The sequence below is a fragment of the Choloepus didactylus genome, chromosome 11, assembly GCF_015220235.1.
Source record: "Choloepus didactylus isolate mChoDid1 chromosome 11, mChoDid1.pri, whole genome shotgun sequence".
NCBI lineage: Eukaryota > Metazoa > Chordata > Mammalia > Pilosa > Megalonychidae > Choloepus > Choloepus didactylus.
This window is the reverse complement of record NC_051317.1, coordinates 48,530,763-48,547,267: the sequence shown is the minus strand read 5'-3', so window position 1 is coordinate 48,547,267 and position 16,505 is coordinate 48,530,763. Positions and strand designations below refer to the sequence as shown.

General features: G+C 36.1%; 1 protein-coding gene and 1 pseudogene across 1 annotated transcript in view; one reads left to right on the top strand and one right to left on the bottom strand.

The window, feature by feature from the left end:
• The window catches only part of CDH12 (cadherin 12), a 1,151,516-nt gene that overhangs the window by 61,174 nt on the left and 1,073,837 nt on the right, over positions 1-16,505 (top strand). The gene's annotated exons all lie outside the window — the stretch shown is intronic.
• Positions 15,299-15,981, bottom strand: LOC119506007 (annotated as a pseudogene).

The following is a 16,505-nucleotide window of genomic DNA, read 5'->3' as shown; positions in this document are numbered from 1 at the left end:
GCTCAGGAACCAGGGGAAATTAACAGGTTCAATTACTCTGGACTAAACAAAATGCTGTCTATTTAGGGGGAAATTGCAGTCACTTATTTCCAAAGGAAGGCCGCCTTTTGCAGCTGAAAACAACAGCTAACAAAGCTTTCCAATCCTATACTGGAGCTAAAATGAAGGAAAATAGGTCAGTGCAAGGGAAGAAATGGGAAATGAAGTCTGGTGGTGGGAGCGAATGTGGGCAATGTTGGCTTATAACTGTAGTGCCAAAATAGACCTGAAGGAGGAAGAAAGAATTCATTGGCAAACACCTCATCATATAAAATGACACTTACCCTGTGCCCCAGGCACTTTTCAGTTTCAGTTCTGAAACTGTTGCTGAACCAAAAGATTTGTATCAGTTTCAGGCCATGCAAAAAATATTTGATCTTTGGGATGATTAATGAGATTGATTTTGACCAAGTTTCTTGCCTTAGATTTGACCTGCATGGCTTTGCTTAAAAAAAAAAAAAAAAAATCAATATTCCTTTTTTTTTTTTTGAGTGTTCTGAATGCAGCACTGTGTAAAACATCATACAAAATTGGAGTGCTTGTTTTATATTTATAGAAGTTTCAAAATGTAGGTAAAAATGTAACCACTCAAGTATTTGAAATAATCAGCTGACTGATCCTGATCATGCAGTTTCTCTAAATGCACACTCTTTACAGGAGTGTGTCAAATTTATACTGAAGAGAGAGTATTTAAAGGTGTGAAAAAAGGTTACAGAGTGTTTGTTTTCCCCTAAAAGTTCTTATTGTGTCAGGAGTGCTTGCGTTAAAATTGATAGTGAGTTGTTCCTATTAGTGCTAAAAGTTACTTTTTAAAATCTTTGAAAGCAAGTATGTGGTAAAGCCTTTTATTAAAATTATAAATACTTCTGTTATAGATTATAAACCTTAAAATCTAAAAGCCCAGTTCTATAATTTTCAATAAATATTTTACCTTGTAATATAGATGATAGATTTTTATTATACAAATATAATTATGTATTTTAAATGTATTGAGCCTGCATTCTGTACTAGGAACCAGATTCTGTGATTATGTGCACTGGCAACATAAAGATGAAATCTAATTTCTATGTTCAATGACATGGCTAATTATTGTCTTAATTCTCAATAATTAATTGTAATGTTTTAATTAATTCATCTGATTGAATGGGTAAATCTGAGTAAAAAACTAATTAAAATTACTTTTTAAAAAATTTACATAAGTAGATACACATGACCTAAATCCCCATTTAAGTTCTCTTCAAACATAGGGATGTATTTGTTTGTAGTGAAACTATCTTCTCCCATATGTCTGAAAGCATATTAAATAGGAATCTTTTAGAGACAGCTGTTTTTCTTGTATTTTTGCTCAGTGTCTCTCAACTAGAAGGCTTCAATTAAAATCAAAGTGTTGCTGCTAAAAGAGTAAAAGCTTTTACATCCCAAGGTAGAGAAGAATTTTGTTGCACAAACTTCCTTCAGGATGGAAGTAAATACAAGTCACTGGAAACTTGAAACCAAAAGACAAACCTCAAAATTGCATAATAGGATTCTTTAACACTATAAATCATTAGTTTTATATACTATTTTAATAGAGAGGCATTCTGGATTAGCTTTGTCTTTGAGTATGAAGATGCACTCCTTTTAAAAGTATTTTTCCTCTAAACATAAAATTGTGGTGCAGTACCACTCTTAACAGTTGAAAGAGATATTTCTTAATTAAGAAAATTGACAAACAAAATATTTAGGAATGGACTCGTAAGTTATTTTAGCTTTTGAACTTCTGTTCCCTTTGGGAAAATGACACTGCAACTGAATTATTTCAATGCAGTAAAATCTTTTAAATGCACACTCTCTAGAGAAAGATTAAAAAGATTCAATCTGTGAAATTGTTTTAGGGGTAGAGATTTATTTTACTTGCTGATTAAAAAGAGTACATCTTCTAGAATAAAAATAGAAATTAGAGAAATTTAAAGTTAATACATATCATCACTTAGAAATATATTGCCCTCAAGGATGGATACCAAACACAATGTTTATATAAATAAACCCTCTTCTAACTTTTTAAAGCTGCCATTATTTGCCAATTTGTTGGGGGAGTAATGCTAAGTCTCCTCTCCATGGAGCTAAGAAAAGAACTCTGGCCTCTTGCTCAACCCCTCTTCTCAACAGGGAAGGAGAAATACATGGGAAGAATAAAATGACTCAAAAATTGGGGGACATGTAGCCTGTTCTGTCCCAGCCCCTTCCTATTTTCCTTTAGGGGCTATATCTGCTCACAGCAAATGTAAATTAATTTTCTTCCTTAGTGGGTGTCTTAGTTTGCTAATGCTGGAGAATGCAAAACACCAGAGATGGATAGGCTTTTATAAAACGGGGGTTTATTTCACTAAACAATTACAGTCTTAAGGCCACAAAGCATCCAAGGTAACACCTCAGCAATCGGGTACCTTCACCGGAGGACGGCCAGTGGTGTCCGGAAAACCTCTGTTAGCTAGGAAGGCAGCTGGCGTCTGCTCCAAAGCTCCGGCCTCAAAACGGCTTTCTCCCAGGACTTTCCTTTCTAGCAAGCTTGCTTCTCTTCAAAACATTACTCCCAGCTGCACTCTCTTTCTTCCCCCCCGAGTCAGCTCATTTCTATAGCTCCACCGATAAGGGCCCACCCTGAATGGGCGGGGCCACACCTCCATGAGAACATCTCATCAGAATCATTGCCCACAGCTGGGTGGGGCACAGTCCAAGCAAATCCAACCATCACCAAAACTTCTGCCCTACACAAGACTACAAAGATAATGGCATTTGGGGGACACAATACACTCAAACCGGCACAGTGGGAATGGCAGATTCCCAGGGGAAAGCCCTCCATTTCCTGAACTCGTATGAGTCTTCTACTGTGTTAGTTGATTACTGGGATATTTGAGATAGTAACAAGCTCCCAAGGTTGAAAGATCTAAGCTACATTAATCAACAGCAACAACAACAAAAAACTAGAATAAAACATGTATAAATGTTTTAAAAACTGTGGAATTAATTTTTTTCTCTAGACATGTATGAGACTCATAAAGGAAAATACTTAAAATATTTATAGCAAAAAGCCAAAAAATCAGTGTAAAGAGAAAATCACCTGCTGAGAAAATACATTTGCAACTCTTTGGTTCATAAATGATTTCCTTACATCCAAAGATTTTCAAATTAAGAAGAAAAAAAGAAAAAAACACCGTTTTCCCCTGAACCTCTATTACCAGAAAAAAAAAGGTACATGACACAAAAGGCACTTCATAGAACACATATACAAAAGGACAATACGCAAATGAAAGATATTCACTCACTGTTATTGTAGATTAAATGCAACAATTCAAATAATTTAAATAAAAGCCTTATTTAGCTAGTACATCTGTTTATTCATTAATTAATAACAATAAGCTATCCCTTAACAGTCTGCCACTTAATTAGCTGCAATTAAATAAAAGAATATTTCAATAATTATAGTGCAAAAAAATATGGTAGGCCTATCCTAATCCAAAACACCTAAACAATCACCTAGAAAAATCTATCAATTGTATAAAGAAAAGACATTTATATTAATAATAATAAATTTACAAATAAATAAATACAGATTATATATTAAATGTAATGAAGTAAAGGTTTATATTACTTGCCAAAGAAGGAAGAAAAGACATGATGGGGTAGTATGTGATGGAGGACAGTGAATAATTTTTGGAAGATTTTTCTCCTTTCTTCACCATTTCTTTACCAGTTTATTTTTTTTGGTGGTGGCGGTGGGGTCTGTGGGTAGCTGATGGCTAGCTAGCATTCAAGCTCCATGTAAACACAATGTTATCAAATGAAACACCTTTAGTGCAACAAAAAGGCTAAAGGATAGAATGCTTGGAAACAGATATCATGCGTGTGAACAAAAGACTAATACGTGGTGTGAAATGTCAGCTCTTTGACATTTTCACTTAGCGCACGTGTGCTAAACCACATGTTTTGGATTATTTGAACAGGGTGGTGCATAATTTCAGCATGTATAAATCTCTAAAAGGAGGAAAAAATGTAACACTTTGCTCAATGTTAATACTATCTACAACTTGTTGCCCATTATATGTTATTAAATTTTAGTTTCTTCAATTACAAATTGATGACATTTTTGATGTTTGTTGTGACAATAACATGTTATATTAGAACAGGTAGAAATTAGCAGAATAAAAGCAATTGTTTCTAATTTCAGTTCTAAGGGTAACAAGAACTAGACTTCAGTGAAGTCATTTTCATCTCCTTTCATCACTTGCCTCAACTGTAAAGTGGTGGGGTAAACTACATTATTTCAATTTTTTTTTAAAGATGCAAAATAATGGGCTTGCTTATAAACAAAATGTCTCTTCAGGTTTGGCATCTGTTTTAGTTTGCTAATGCTGCAGAATGCAAAACACCAGAGATGGATAGGCTTTTATAAAACGGGGGTTTATTTCACTAAACAATTACAGTCTTAAGGCCACAAAGCATCCAAGGTAACACCTCAGCAATTGGGTACCTTCACCGGAGGACGGCCAGCGGTGTCCGGAAAACCTCTGTTAGCTAGGAAGGCAGCTGGCATCTGCTCCAAAGCTCCGGCCTCAAAACGGCTTTCTCCCAGGACGTTCCTTTCTAGCAAGCTTGCTTCTCTTCAAAACATCACTCCCAGCTGCACTCTCTTTCTTCCCCCCCGAGTCAGCTCATTTATATAGCTCCACCCATCAAGGCCCACCCCGAATGGGTGGGGCCACGCCTCCATGGGAACATCTCATCAAAATTATCTCCCACAGCTGGGTGGGGCACACTCCAAGCAAATCTAACCAACACCAAAACTTCTGCCCCACACAAGACTACAAAGATAATGGCATTTGGGGGACACAATACACTCAAACTGGCACATTCCACCCCCTGGAACCCAAAATGACATTATCTTTCCAAATACAAAATACATTCATTTCATCACAATATCACAAAAACTTAAATCATTTCAGTAACAAAAATTAAGTACAAAATCCCATCAAAATCAATTTAGGCGTGGTCAGTCCCAAGGCACAATTCCCCTCTAGCTGTGGATCTGTGAACCTAGAACAAGTTATGTGCTTCCAATATACAAAGGAGAGACATTCATAGGATGAACATTTCCATTGCCATAAGGAGAAACAGTAAGGAAAACAGGGTTAACAGGAGCAAAACAGTTCCTAAAACCCACAGGACAAAGTCCATTAGATTTCAGAGTCCGAGAGTCATTTACAGAACAATGTTGCATCCTTGGGGCTTGAGAGAGCAGGAGCCTAACCCTTCCCAAGGGCCTTTTTGGCAGCTGTTTCCTCTCCAAATGCTTGGGTGAGTGCTCCAACATTTCCACACATTGGGGAGACCACCTTCTCGGCTCCACCCTCCTCAAACCTCGGGGCAGCTCCCGGATTCCCTTCCATCTCCGGGGCACATGCTCAACCCCTTCAGAACAGCGTGGTGGCAGCCAGGCTCTCCCCAATTCCCTGGGAATGTGCTCCACCCTCTTTGGGGCTTGGGGTGGCAGGACATTTCCCGAGCAATGAGGCAGAAGGCCCGCCCTCGACCTCCAGGGCAAACTCACCCTTTCCATGCATGTGGGCTGCTCCGCTCTCCCAGCCCGAGACCTCCTGACTCCAGACCTCAACCTCCATGGCTCTGTCTTTGAAGAGATTTTTCCTTTAATTTTTCCCTTGTCTGTCTCCTCCAGTCCAGACCGGCAATGGCTCTGTCTATGAAGATCTCGCAAAAATTCTGTTGGCTTTGCATGAAGCATGCAGGGGTCAAAGCCATCAGACAATAGGATTTTCCACAAATCCTTTCTGCTTAACTCCTTTTCCAATCTTGGCTTGTACTGAAATGGCGGCTGAGTTCCATGTTTGGTTCCATCCTCACGTTGGGCTGTAGCTTCTGGGATTCCACCCCCTGGAAGCCTGTAATTTTCCAAGCCATCAGTTTCTGGTTTCTTGGAACCCAAGAGTTCAGTTCTAAGTTTATCTCTCTCTGCTCGCATTTTACTATAAGCTGCAAGGAGAAGCCAGGATATATCCTCCACAGGTAGTCTGGAGATCTCCTCAGCTAAGTATTCCAGTTTGTCACTTTTAAATTCTTCCTTCCATCTGATACCAGGACTCAATTTTGCCAAATTCTCTGCCAGTTTAAAACAAGGATCGCCTTTCTTCCAGTTTACAACAACACATTCACCATTTCTGTTCAAGGCCTCATCAGAAGTATCTTTAGAGTCCATATTTCCACAAACAGTCTCTTTAAAGCAGTTTAGGTCTTTTCTATCAAGCTCCTCACAATTCTTCCAGAGTCTTCCCCTTATCCATTTAAAAAGCCGTTCCAGCATGTTTGGTATTTGCAAACTCAGCAGCAAAAGCACCCCACTCTCGGTACCAAAATCTGTTTTAGTTTGCTAATGCTGGAGAATGCAAAACACCAGAGATGGATAGGCTTTTATAAAACGGGGGTTTATTTCACTAAACAATTACAGTCTTAAGGCCACAAAGCATCCAAGGTAACACCTCAGCAATTGGGTACCTTCACCGGAGGACGGCCAGCGGTGTCCGGAAAACCTCTGTTAGCTAGGAAGGCAGCTGGCATCTGCTCCAAAGCTCCGGCCTCAAAACGGCTTTCTCCCAGGATGTTCCTTTCTAGCAAGCTTGCTTCTCTTCAAAACATCACTCCCAGCTGCACTCTCTTTCTTCCCCCCCGAGTCAGCTCATTTATATAGCTCCACCCATCAAGGCCCACCCCGAATGGGTGGGGCCACGCCTCCATGGGAACATCTCATCAAAATTATCTCCCACAGCTGGGTGGGGCACACTCCAAGCAAATCTAACCAACACCAAAACTTCTGCCCCACACAAGACTACAAAGATAATGGCATTTGGGGGACACAATACACTCAAACTGGCACAGCATCCTTTTTCCATAAAATTTAGATTCTAATCAATGTCAATGCTCATCAGAGTAAGATTATCAAGAACACACCTGTAGTTAAAGTAAAGGATATTACACACTGGGGAAACAACAGCTGTCTCAAAAATAGTGATTGCTTGTATAGGAGCACCTATAGGCTGGGGGCATTGAGTAAGTGATAGAATTATGTTGTTAAGGGCTTGTCAGAATGAATTAGGGTATTTTTGGAATAGATAGTGGTCTTACTATATATGGTTCATTTGGGGTTAATTTTAGATATTTCTGATCTTAGAACATATGGGTCTGAATCAACTTGTGCTAAGATCTTGAGCTTAGATAATCTCTGAAGGACATTATAACTTTGTGTAGCACAGTTTATCCATTTTGCAATTAAAGCAAAGTCCAGTTTGAAAATTTCTCCCTCATAGACTAGCTATTGGTAGAGGCACTTTTCATTTTATCATTATAGCAGTCTGGGATTGTAGAAAATAATTAATTGTTTCTATATATACCTTCTACAAGAAACCTCTTCTCACTGGGTACCTAAAGGAAGCAACAGAAATCATCTTTAACATTCTTATTTAGTCTGATGACATGTTAGCATTAGCATGATGTTTGGTATTGTACACCATATGTCTATATTAGTTTACTTCTTTGTGGTTAGGATGGAAAAACCCCTACTCTAACCAGCTAAAGCCTAAACTCATACACAGAAAGACTATTGGATTTGCTGACAGAGTAACAGTTGATGAAAATAAAGAAACAGAGACTTATTACCTGTGCCAGTTTGGATAAAAGCCAATCCATTTCTGGTATTATACAAAATGGCAGCATTAGCAAACTGGAACATTGCCATATGCCCTCTTTCCCTGTATCCCAAATTGATTTGTGCTTTTCTTTGCCTATTGTCCTATTGTAGACCTCATAATCATATGTCTGTGAGGAACATAGAGTATAGGGTTTCTTTCTCCTACTTTGGTTTATCACTCCCAAGGAAGAACATTTTGGGGATCAGCTTTTAGTCTTTGCACAGTTGTAAGAAGAGTGGGATATTTTAATACCCCAGTACTGGCAACACATGAACATCCCTGGGGATAACCATCTATGCATATTTCCTGATAAACACTGAAGAAAAAAACAACAGATCAGTGTAGCATATTTTATATGAACACTCTTTTAACAACTTGGTAAATGTGTATGTGTGTGTGTGCATGTGTGTACTTATTTAAGCAAAGAAAGCTTTCAGAGACACTGGCTTTGAGTTGGATAAAATATAAGCCAGGTTGAAATTGGCCAATACAAGTATAAATTACCAGCTATTCCTTTTGCTTCACCAAAAATTATCAAGTCCTACCTTAGATTGCCATAAAATGTTTAAAGAATGTAATAGAATTGTTCTGATTGCCCATAATATCTGCCCCAATGTCTATTCATTTGACAAGGATGCATCTAGGGAATATGCTAATAATATTGCTTGCTTTGCTCTTCATTTTCTTCCTTTAAAGAAAAAAATCTTACTGTCTATGGGAATTAGTAAGAGATAGCAAGAAAAGTATTTTTTTGAGAAAATGTATAATCTGGGGACTGTTTAGTTTTGCAAGAGATCATCTTGAATGTTTATGTCAAAGCCATCTAATCACTGGGAGGATATCTCCCTTTAATAATGTTTCAAGTACTTTCATTTTATTTTTTCTCAATTTCCACCCCATATGTTCCAGTTGGCTAAGGCTGCTGCTATGCAAAATACCAGAAATGGATTGGCTTTTATAAAGGAGATTTATTAGCTTACAAATTTAAAGTTGTAAGGTCACAAAAATGTCCAAACTAAGTCATCAACAAAAGGACACCTTCACTGAAGAAGGGCCTGTGGTGTCCAGAACACCACTGCCAGTTGGGAAGGCATGTGGCTGGCGACTTCTGGTCCTTTGCTCCCAGTTATGTTTCAAAATGGCTTTCTCCAAAATGCGCTGAGCATCTGTCTTGGTTTCTCCAAAATGCTCTGGGCATCTATCTTGGTTCCTCTCTCTCAGCTCTTTTGCATCGTGGCTTCTTTCTCCCGGGGCATTCCTCTTTAAGCATCTGGGGATCTTCTCTTAGCTTCTCCAGGGCAAACTCTGGACTTCATCTCTTATCTTAGCATCTCCAAACATCTTTCTGTCCACATCTCCAAACGTCTCCAAGCTTCAGCATCAGAGTCAGCACCTGTGTTGGCTCTTGACTCTCTTAAATACTCAAGTGAACAAATCAAGCGCCACCCTAAATGGGTGGGGTCAAATCTCCATGGAAACACTCAATCAAGAGGTCACACTCCAATCAAAAAAAATTAATAAGCCTGCCCCCACAAGACTGCATCAAAGAATATGGATTTTTCTGGGGGACATAATATATACAAACAGGCACACTATACAAAATAATGATCCTGGAAGAGCAATCAATTAGCTGTGTTATTGAGTTATTTGTTAATTTTATGCTGCAATTCATTTTTCTTAGAATTAGAAGGATGGAAGATTATCTAATCAATCACCTTCAGTTTCTAGCTACATCATTAAAAAATGATGAAGCCCAGAGAAAGTAAGTGATTGCTCAAGGCTAAAGAGGAAATGAGTGGCAAGCCCAGTACAGAACCTGTGTATCCTGACTGCCAGTTGAGATAATGTTTATTATTTTCCCTCTTCTCTAGGTAGCTGACCTTAGAGTAAAAAACTGAAAACAGCCTCTGTTTCACGTAATTGAAATGCTGATGTCCTGGAGAGCCAATCACCTTCAATTTCTCATAAAATGAATACTTCACTTACTTTGCAGCTATGCTAATAGAAATCACTTACTTTATGGAAAAATCACACTCTACATCACAAACCTATCTAGATTTACGACTGCTTTAGGGCTTTTCACATCTTTTCAGCTTTGCATCCCTGTGCCTTGGCTCAGTTCCTGGAACATAATAAACACTCAATAATTGATGCTATTGAATGGAGTTTTCAAATTCAACATCAATTTTATTTATTTTGGAAAACATCCTAATACCTATTTGTTTTCCAGATGATGGAATTTTCTAACTACATTTTGTATAGAATTGAATTAAAATGTTTTCCTTCTTTGATGTGTTGTTGACTGACAATAATAAAAGAAAATAGATTATATGTATTCTGCAGTTTATGTGAAACACAACCTGAGCTTACATAGTTATAATGGGTAGAAAATTTATTGCATTCAGTCTTTCTGTACTATCTCCTAGAAATATTGATCACAGTCAGATAATAATACCAAATATCATGGTCAAATGTCCCTTGATTTTTTTCCACTGGATTTGTAATTATTATACTTGGTAATCAAATTGAACAATATGATCAGCCTACTAAAAATACTTTCATTGGTTCAATCACAGACCATCATTTAAATACCTGTGTTCTATATTTAAAATGTGAAGTCAAAGAAAAATACTGCCTTTAAGAGTGTCAATATTCTAGAGCCCTAGGCTTAATTTAATTATTTTATGTAAAACTTTGACAGGGAAAATAATATTTTGTTTAACTATAGTAGGTTGTTGTTCCCTTGCCTTTTTAAAAAGAAATTGTGGGTGCAATTTTCTTTAATGCTACTCACTGCAGGTGGCTGGGTGTAATTAGTGTTATTAATTTTGGTTCAGAGCTCCTTGTAATAAACAAAAGAGGTACATTAAAAATCCATAAATAAATATTCCATAATGATTGAAGCCCCACTTATTCAGGTGATTATTATATTATAAAAGGTTTGCCTTTTGTTTTTGTTTTCTTGTGTGTTTTTTTTTTTTTTTTTTTCTCAAGTGTGTCCGGATTGAATGGGTTGGGAGTTTGCTTAATCTATTTCCCATTCAGTAGTATAAATATTCTCAAGAAATAATTACATCTTGTTTTAATTTCATTTTCTCAAGTTCAGTTGAAAATGTAAAATAGAAGAGTTCAATCAGTCAAAAAATACTTTTGTGTTGAAATGACAATGGAAAGGAGTCAATATAAAATAGCTATAGATTAATGATCTAGTACGTCTATAAAATTAAATGGCATTCAAAATCCAAGGTAATTTCAGTCTGACACACATTTCTAGAACTCAAGAAAATGGTATGATTTTAGCTTTTGTGTCTTTTTACCTTGTGATTGCTTAGTATTCAAAGCAAAGACAAAGTCAATTCCTAGATAAAACTGATTTTTTGGATCTGCAAACATGAGTTTCAGTATAGTCTATTTTGCCAACATTGTGATTATAATCAAATGCATGAAGTAATTTTAAAAATATATAGATGTATTCTATATACAGTAGTGAGTACAGTGTATCCTTCATCTTAAGGAATAAAATAACATTTATTAAGTTGAAGTCTCTGAAGTGTCCATCCCATGGTGTCTTACCCACTGTGAGAGTTTATTTATAGCATATTGTTTTGCATGTATTAAAGTTTACAAAATGGGATTATAATGTGAAGATCCTTCTGTAATCTGACTTTTTTCATTCAATATAATATGTTGCCAATTTATCCACATTGATAAATCAAGCTCAGTTTTGTACATTTTCATTGCTCCATGGTTCCACTGTTGATTTAAATTTTTACCAATTCCAAAGAAGTTATTCCAAAGATTACATAGGTTCATATCTTTGTGAAACTATGCAAGAATTTTTCCAGGGTAACTAGAAGTAGAATTTTGTTTGTATGGTATGCATATTTTAAAATTTATGGATATTGAAATTCTTCTTTAAATTGGGTGTGCCAAATTATATTCTCACTAGCATTGTTTAATAGTTCCTACTGTGTTTCCGGTCTGCTAATACTTGAAAATCAGGTGGTTGTTTTGCTATTATGATAGAAGTCAAATTACGTCTCTTTATGTTATTTATTTTCAGTCTTTGTGTGATGGGTAAGTTCATGTGCCAACTTGTCCAGGTTTTGGTATCCAGTTTTGGTTAAGTAATAACTGACCTGATTGTTACTGTAAGGATAGTTCATGGGTTTAAATCATTGGTACGTTGATTGCAACTATGGCCGATTGCATCTACAATCATGGAGATTGCCTTCAACAATGAGAGAAGCGTCATCCAAACCACTGAAAGGAGAAGTAATGATTAAAGCAGTGAGAAGAAAGAATCCCCATCCCTACTTCAGACAGCTGTCTTCTCCTGGGCAATTATTGAAAGCTTCATTGGAATTCCCAGCTTCTGCCCCACCTTCTGGAATTGGGGCTTGCTCATCCCCACAACCATGTGGGCCAATTCCTCTAAAAAATCTCATAATATTTACATCAAATATATGTATTATCTGTCAGTCCTGTTTCCCTGCAGAATACTGACTAATATAGATGTTGTACCAGGATAGTGTGGTCTGGCTATTGAAAATACCAAAAAATGTGGAAATAGCTTTGGAACTGGATAATGGGTAGAGGCTGCAAGAATTGTGAGGTTCTTGATAGAAAAAGCCTAGATTGTTTGAAGTGACTGTTTGTAGAAATATGGACACTAAAGGTACTTCCAGTGAGGCCTTAGAAAGAAATGAGAAATGTGTTACTGGAAACAGGAGGAAAGCCAATCCTTGTTTTTAAATGGCAGAGAACTTGGCAAAGTTGAGTTCTGATGTTGGATGGAAGTGAGAATTTTAAAGTGATGAATTTGGATATTTAGCTGAGAAGATTTCTAAGCTAAATGTGGCAAGTGCAGCCTGGTTTCTCCTTGCAGCATATAATGAAATGAGAGAGAAAAGAGATAAGCTATTAACTGGACTCCTTGGTACAAAGCAACCAGAAACTGATGGCTTTAGAAGATTGTGATATTCCAGAAGGCGAGTCTCCAAAGAATTGTGTACTATGTGAGGGTTTAACTGAACATAGACCAGGCAGCCATTTCAGGAGAAGTCAAGGAGAGCACTTGGAAGGGGTAGTGCTGCTGCTTCATCCAGCCTTGAAATCTAATGGTATATACCCTGCTGAGTTTTGGAATTGTTTCGGACTCATGACACCTGTTTTCCTTCCAATTTCTACCTTCTGGAATGGAAGTGTTTATCCTATGCCTGTCCCTCCATTATATATTAGAAGCAGATAACTTGTAGTCTAGATTTCACAGGTCCACAGACACAGGGGAATTGTGTCCTCAGGACAGACCACATGCCTCATTGATTTTGATGAGACTTTGTAATTAGCATTGTTTCTGGATTGACTTAAGGCTTTTGGGATGTTGTGAGGAATTAATGCATTTTGATTGTGGAAAGAGGACGTCTTTTTGGGATCCACAAGGTGAATTGTGGTGATTTGAAGCTGTGTATGCCACAGAAAATCATGTTCTTACCTCTAATCCATTCTTGTGGGTATGAACTCATTGTAAGTAGGACCTTTTGATGAGGTTTCTTCAGATAGGTGTTGCCCAGCCCCAAAAGAATTGGTCTTAATCCTCTTACTGGACTAATGAAATTCAGACACAGAGAGAGAAAGTCAGAGGGAATATCCAGAAGCTTAAGATGAACAGAACCTGGAAGAGAAGATTCCAGGAGCACCACGATTTAACTTGCCATATGGCAAGCTAAGGACCAAGGATCTCTGGCAACCAGCCCCAGAAAACTAGTCTATAGGAAGAAAACATCACCTTGAAGACAGCTTGATTTGTACTTTTTCTCAGCCTCAAAATGTGAGCAAATAAATTCCCATTGTTTAACCTGACCCATTTCTTGCTGTTTGCTTGAGCAGCCTAGGAAACTAAGACATTCTGACTTTTATGGGTTTTGCCATTTTTCTCAGAATTTTTTGTCTTTCCTGTTTCCCGTTCTTAAATTACCTTCTCACATTGTATTTTTGACTGTATTTTCCTTTGATTGTTAATATTTCCTTTTTGATTTGTAGGAATCATTTATGTATTCTCTATAATATTCTTTTGTTGTAATATTTAAAATTTAATGTAGTTGACTGTGAGGTGTTTGTTTTATGCTTTGTGCTCTGTGTATCTTACTCAAGGAATTATATATACTCTAAGGACACAAAGAAAATATCTTATATTTGCTTCTAAACATTTAAAAATTTACTTTCATGCAAATGAATCTTTGTACCTGGAAGTTTCAGAGATGTGTAATTACAAAATAGATTGAAAAATACAATCTAACGCAAAGGGAATTTTCTGAATTCCATTACTTGATTTAAAATGCTGAAACTTATCAGTGAATTATTTCAATACTTTAAATAAAATTATATTCTACAAAATATACATGTGTATTTATGGTATGTTATGGTGAGAGCATAACTATTGATTGTATTGTATTAAACTATAGCTTCTATAAGATTTGTATATTAGAAGATAAATTTACTCCAAACCTCAAAAGCAATCCTCTAGTGACCTATAAGGCGATCTTGACATGACTATGTGGAAATGAAGTTATACATAAATACATATAATTCAAAGTGGAAAACCAAGTTATTTTCAAAAAGATATATTTTGAATGGCAGCTAACCAAATAATGAACAGACAAATTTCCTTTACCTTAACTGGTTCCTTATCTACACTTCCCATCACTAACTCATATCATATATATCTCAAAGCCTTCTATAAATCTGTGGATTATACAGCATAAACAGAGAGCTCATTCAACCAGATGATTGACTCTTTCCAATAGATCTGTAATAATAATGACTTTCTTAAAAAATTAATTATTACAGTAGTCTAGGTATATTTTTTTTTCACTACAGCAATCATACCCATTGGGGTAATTATAATTTTTTTATGAGTCCTTCTGAGTGTTAATTTATAGTCAACAATAAAAAACTTTATTAAAAATGTTGAAAGTGTAAAACAGTAATTATAAATTAGCAAACACCCAATTTAAAAAAGCAGCCATTTTCTTTTTTCCTTATATTAGTACAAGCAATATAAATTCAGATATTATTTACCTTTAGCCACCAGAGTGCTCTAAATATGCTTCACTTAAGACAACTTTTTAGCTTGTGATTTTGGAGTGAAAATTTATATGGACACTAAAAAAAAAAAAGAACCTCTAATAGTGTAACTCAGGTAAAAAAAAAAAATACATATGCTGTGATGAACATGTGATTGATTGCTCATATTTTACCATCTCATAAAAGGTAAGTGTTATTTCCAAAGTAAAATTAAGTCACTTTTGTAGCTGTAAGTCAATGTCCACCAATGGACACTTAAGATTAAGACATCTTCCTGCTTTGGAGTAGTGCTTCTGTGGATCCAGCATTCTGTAAAAAGGCTTCCTTTTTAAAAAATATATCTTCATTTATACTTTCATTATTTCATTTCATTGATTGCTTTCTTCCAAATGAAGCTGAAAATAACAGTTCATAATGTGTTTTTATAACCCTTGCTCTTATTCAAATGATTGGTTATAAACAAGTGGTACTAAATTTTCTACTGCCACTGTAGCATGGTTTTTTGCCCCTGATCTGATATTGCCTTCTTCAGATCCATTCTCTGCCCAGTGAGATTCACTGTCCAATAATTGTTTTGTTTTGTTTTTTTTTTTTTTTTTTTTTGATTCACTAAGTGGTTTGATTTGATACAATACTTCTGGCTCATTCATTTTGGCTTGTAACAGAAGCTTGTTCTGAGTCCATCCCCACAAGGCAAGATTGAAAACTGCAGCCATCACCCAAGCTTGGAAACACTGGAAGTAGCCAATATTTCTTTTCATCACCAAAGACTTGTTTCCAATTTTTACTATATCCAAGAGAGAAACCGTTTCTGTCAGTTCCACATGAAAATGTGGGCACACAGAAAGATTCTATTGTTAAATTTTTTCCAACCAGCCAGCAGTGATAACTGAAAAGTGACAGGATGCTGATGAAGAACATTGCAGAGCAGACTCAAAGAAAAGAAAAATTATGTGGAATTTTGCAAGTGTATATGACAGTTCATTCATCCAAAATTTTATAAAGTACTGTAAAATTGTTGTCAAAGAAAAGGCACCATAATAGGGAATACAATAAAAGCAGCCAGAAATATTTGTAATTAGAAATCCCAAATATTCCCCCAAGGACAGTGATGATCCATCTTTTTTTTGTTTTGTTTTGTTTTGTTTTGAGGATTTCATCTTTTATTTTAGGAAGTCATTGAAAGGTTTGCATGTTAACAGTAAATGAACTTATTTTTAAAACCCGACATAAGTGAGGACTATTTCATGTCTCATTATTTTATGAACTTTTTAATTCATTTTTAACTTTATTTATAAAAAACTTTAAAAAGCAACATTTCAAATAAAACAAAGGAATAAGAAAAACAAATAAACTAAAATAACTACATTGCTTCCAACCTGTTCCTACCATACCCCAAGAAAATTAACAAACCATAGTCATTCCTGAGCATTCCCATAACATTAAGTCTACCCTCCAAAATTTATCTGTTCTTATTAGATTATCACTACCCCTTCACTAGGTCCCCAACATTCTACAATATAAAACATTTATTTTACATTTTTCACAGAATTCACATTAGTGGTAACATATAGTATCTCTCTTTCTGTGTCTCGCTTATTTCACTCAGCATTGTGTCTTCAAGTTTCATCCATGTTTTCATAT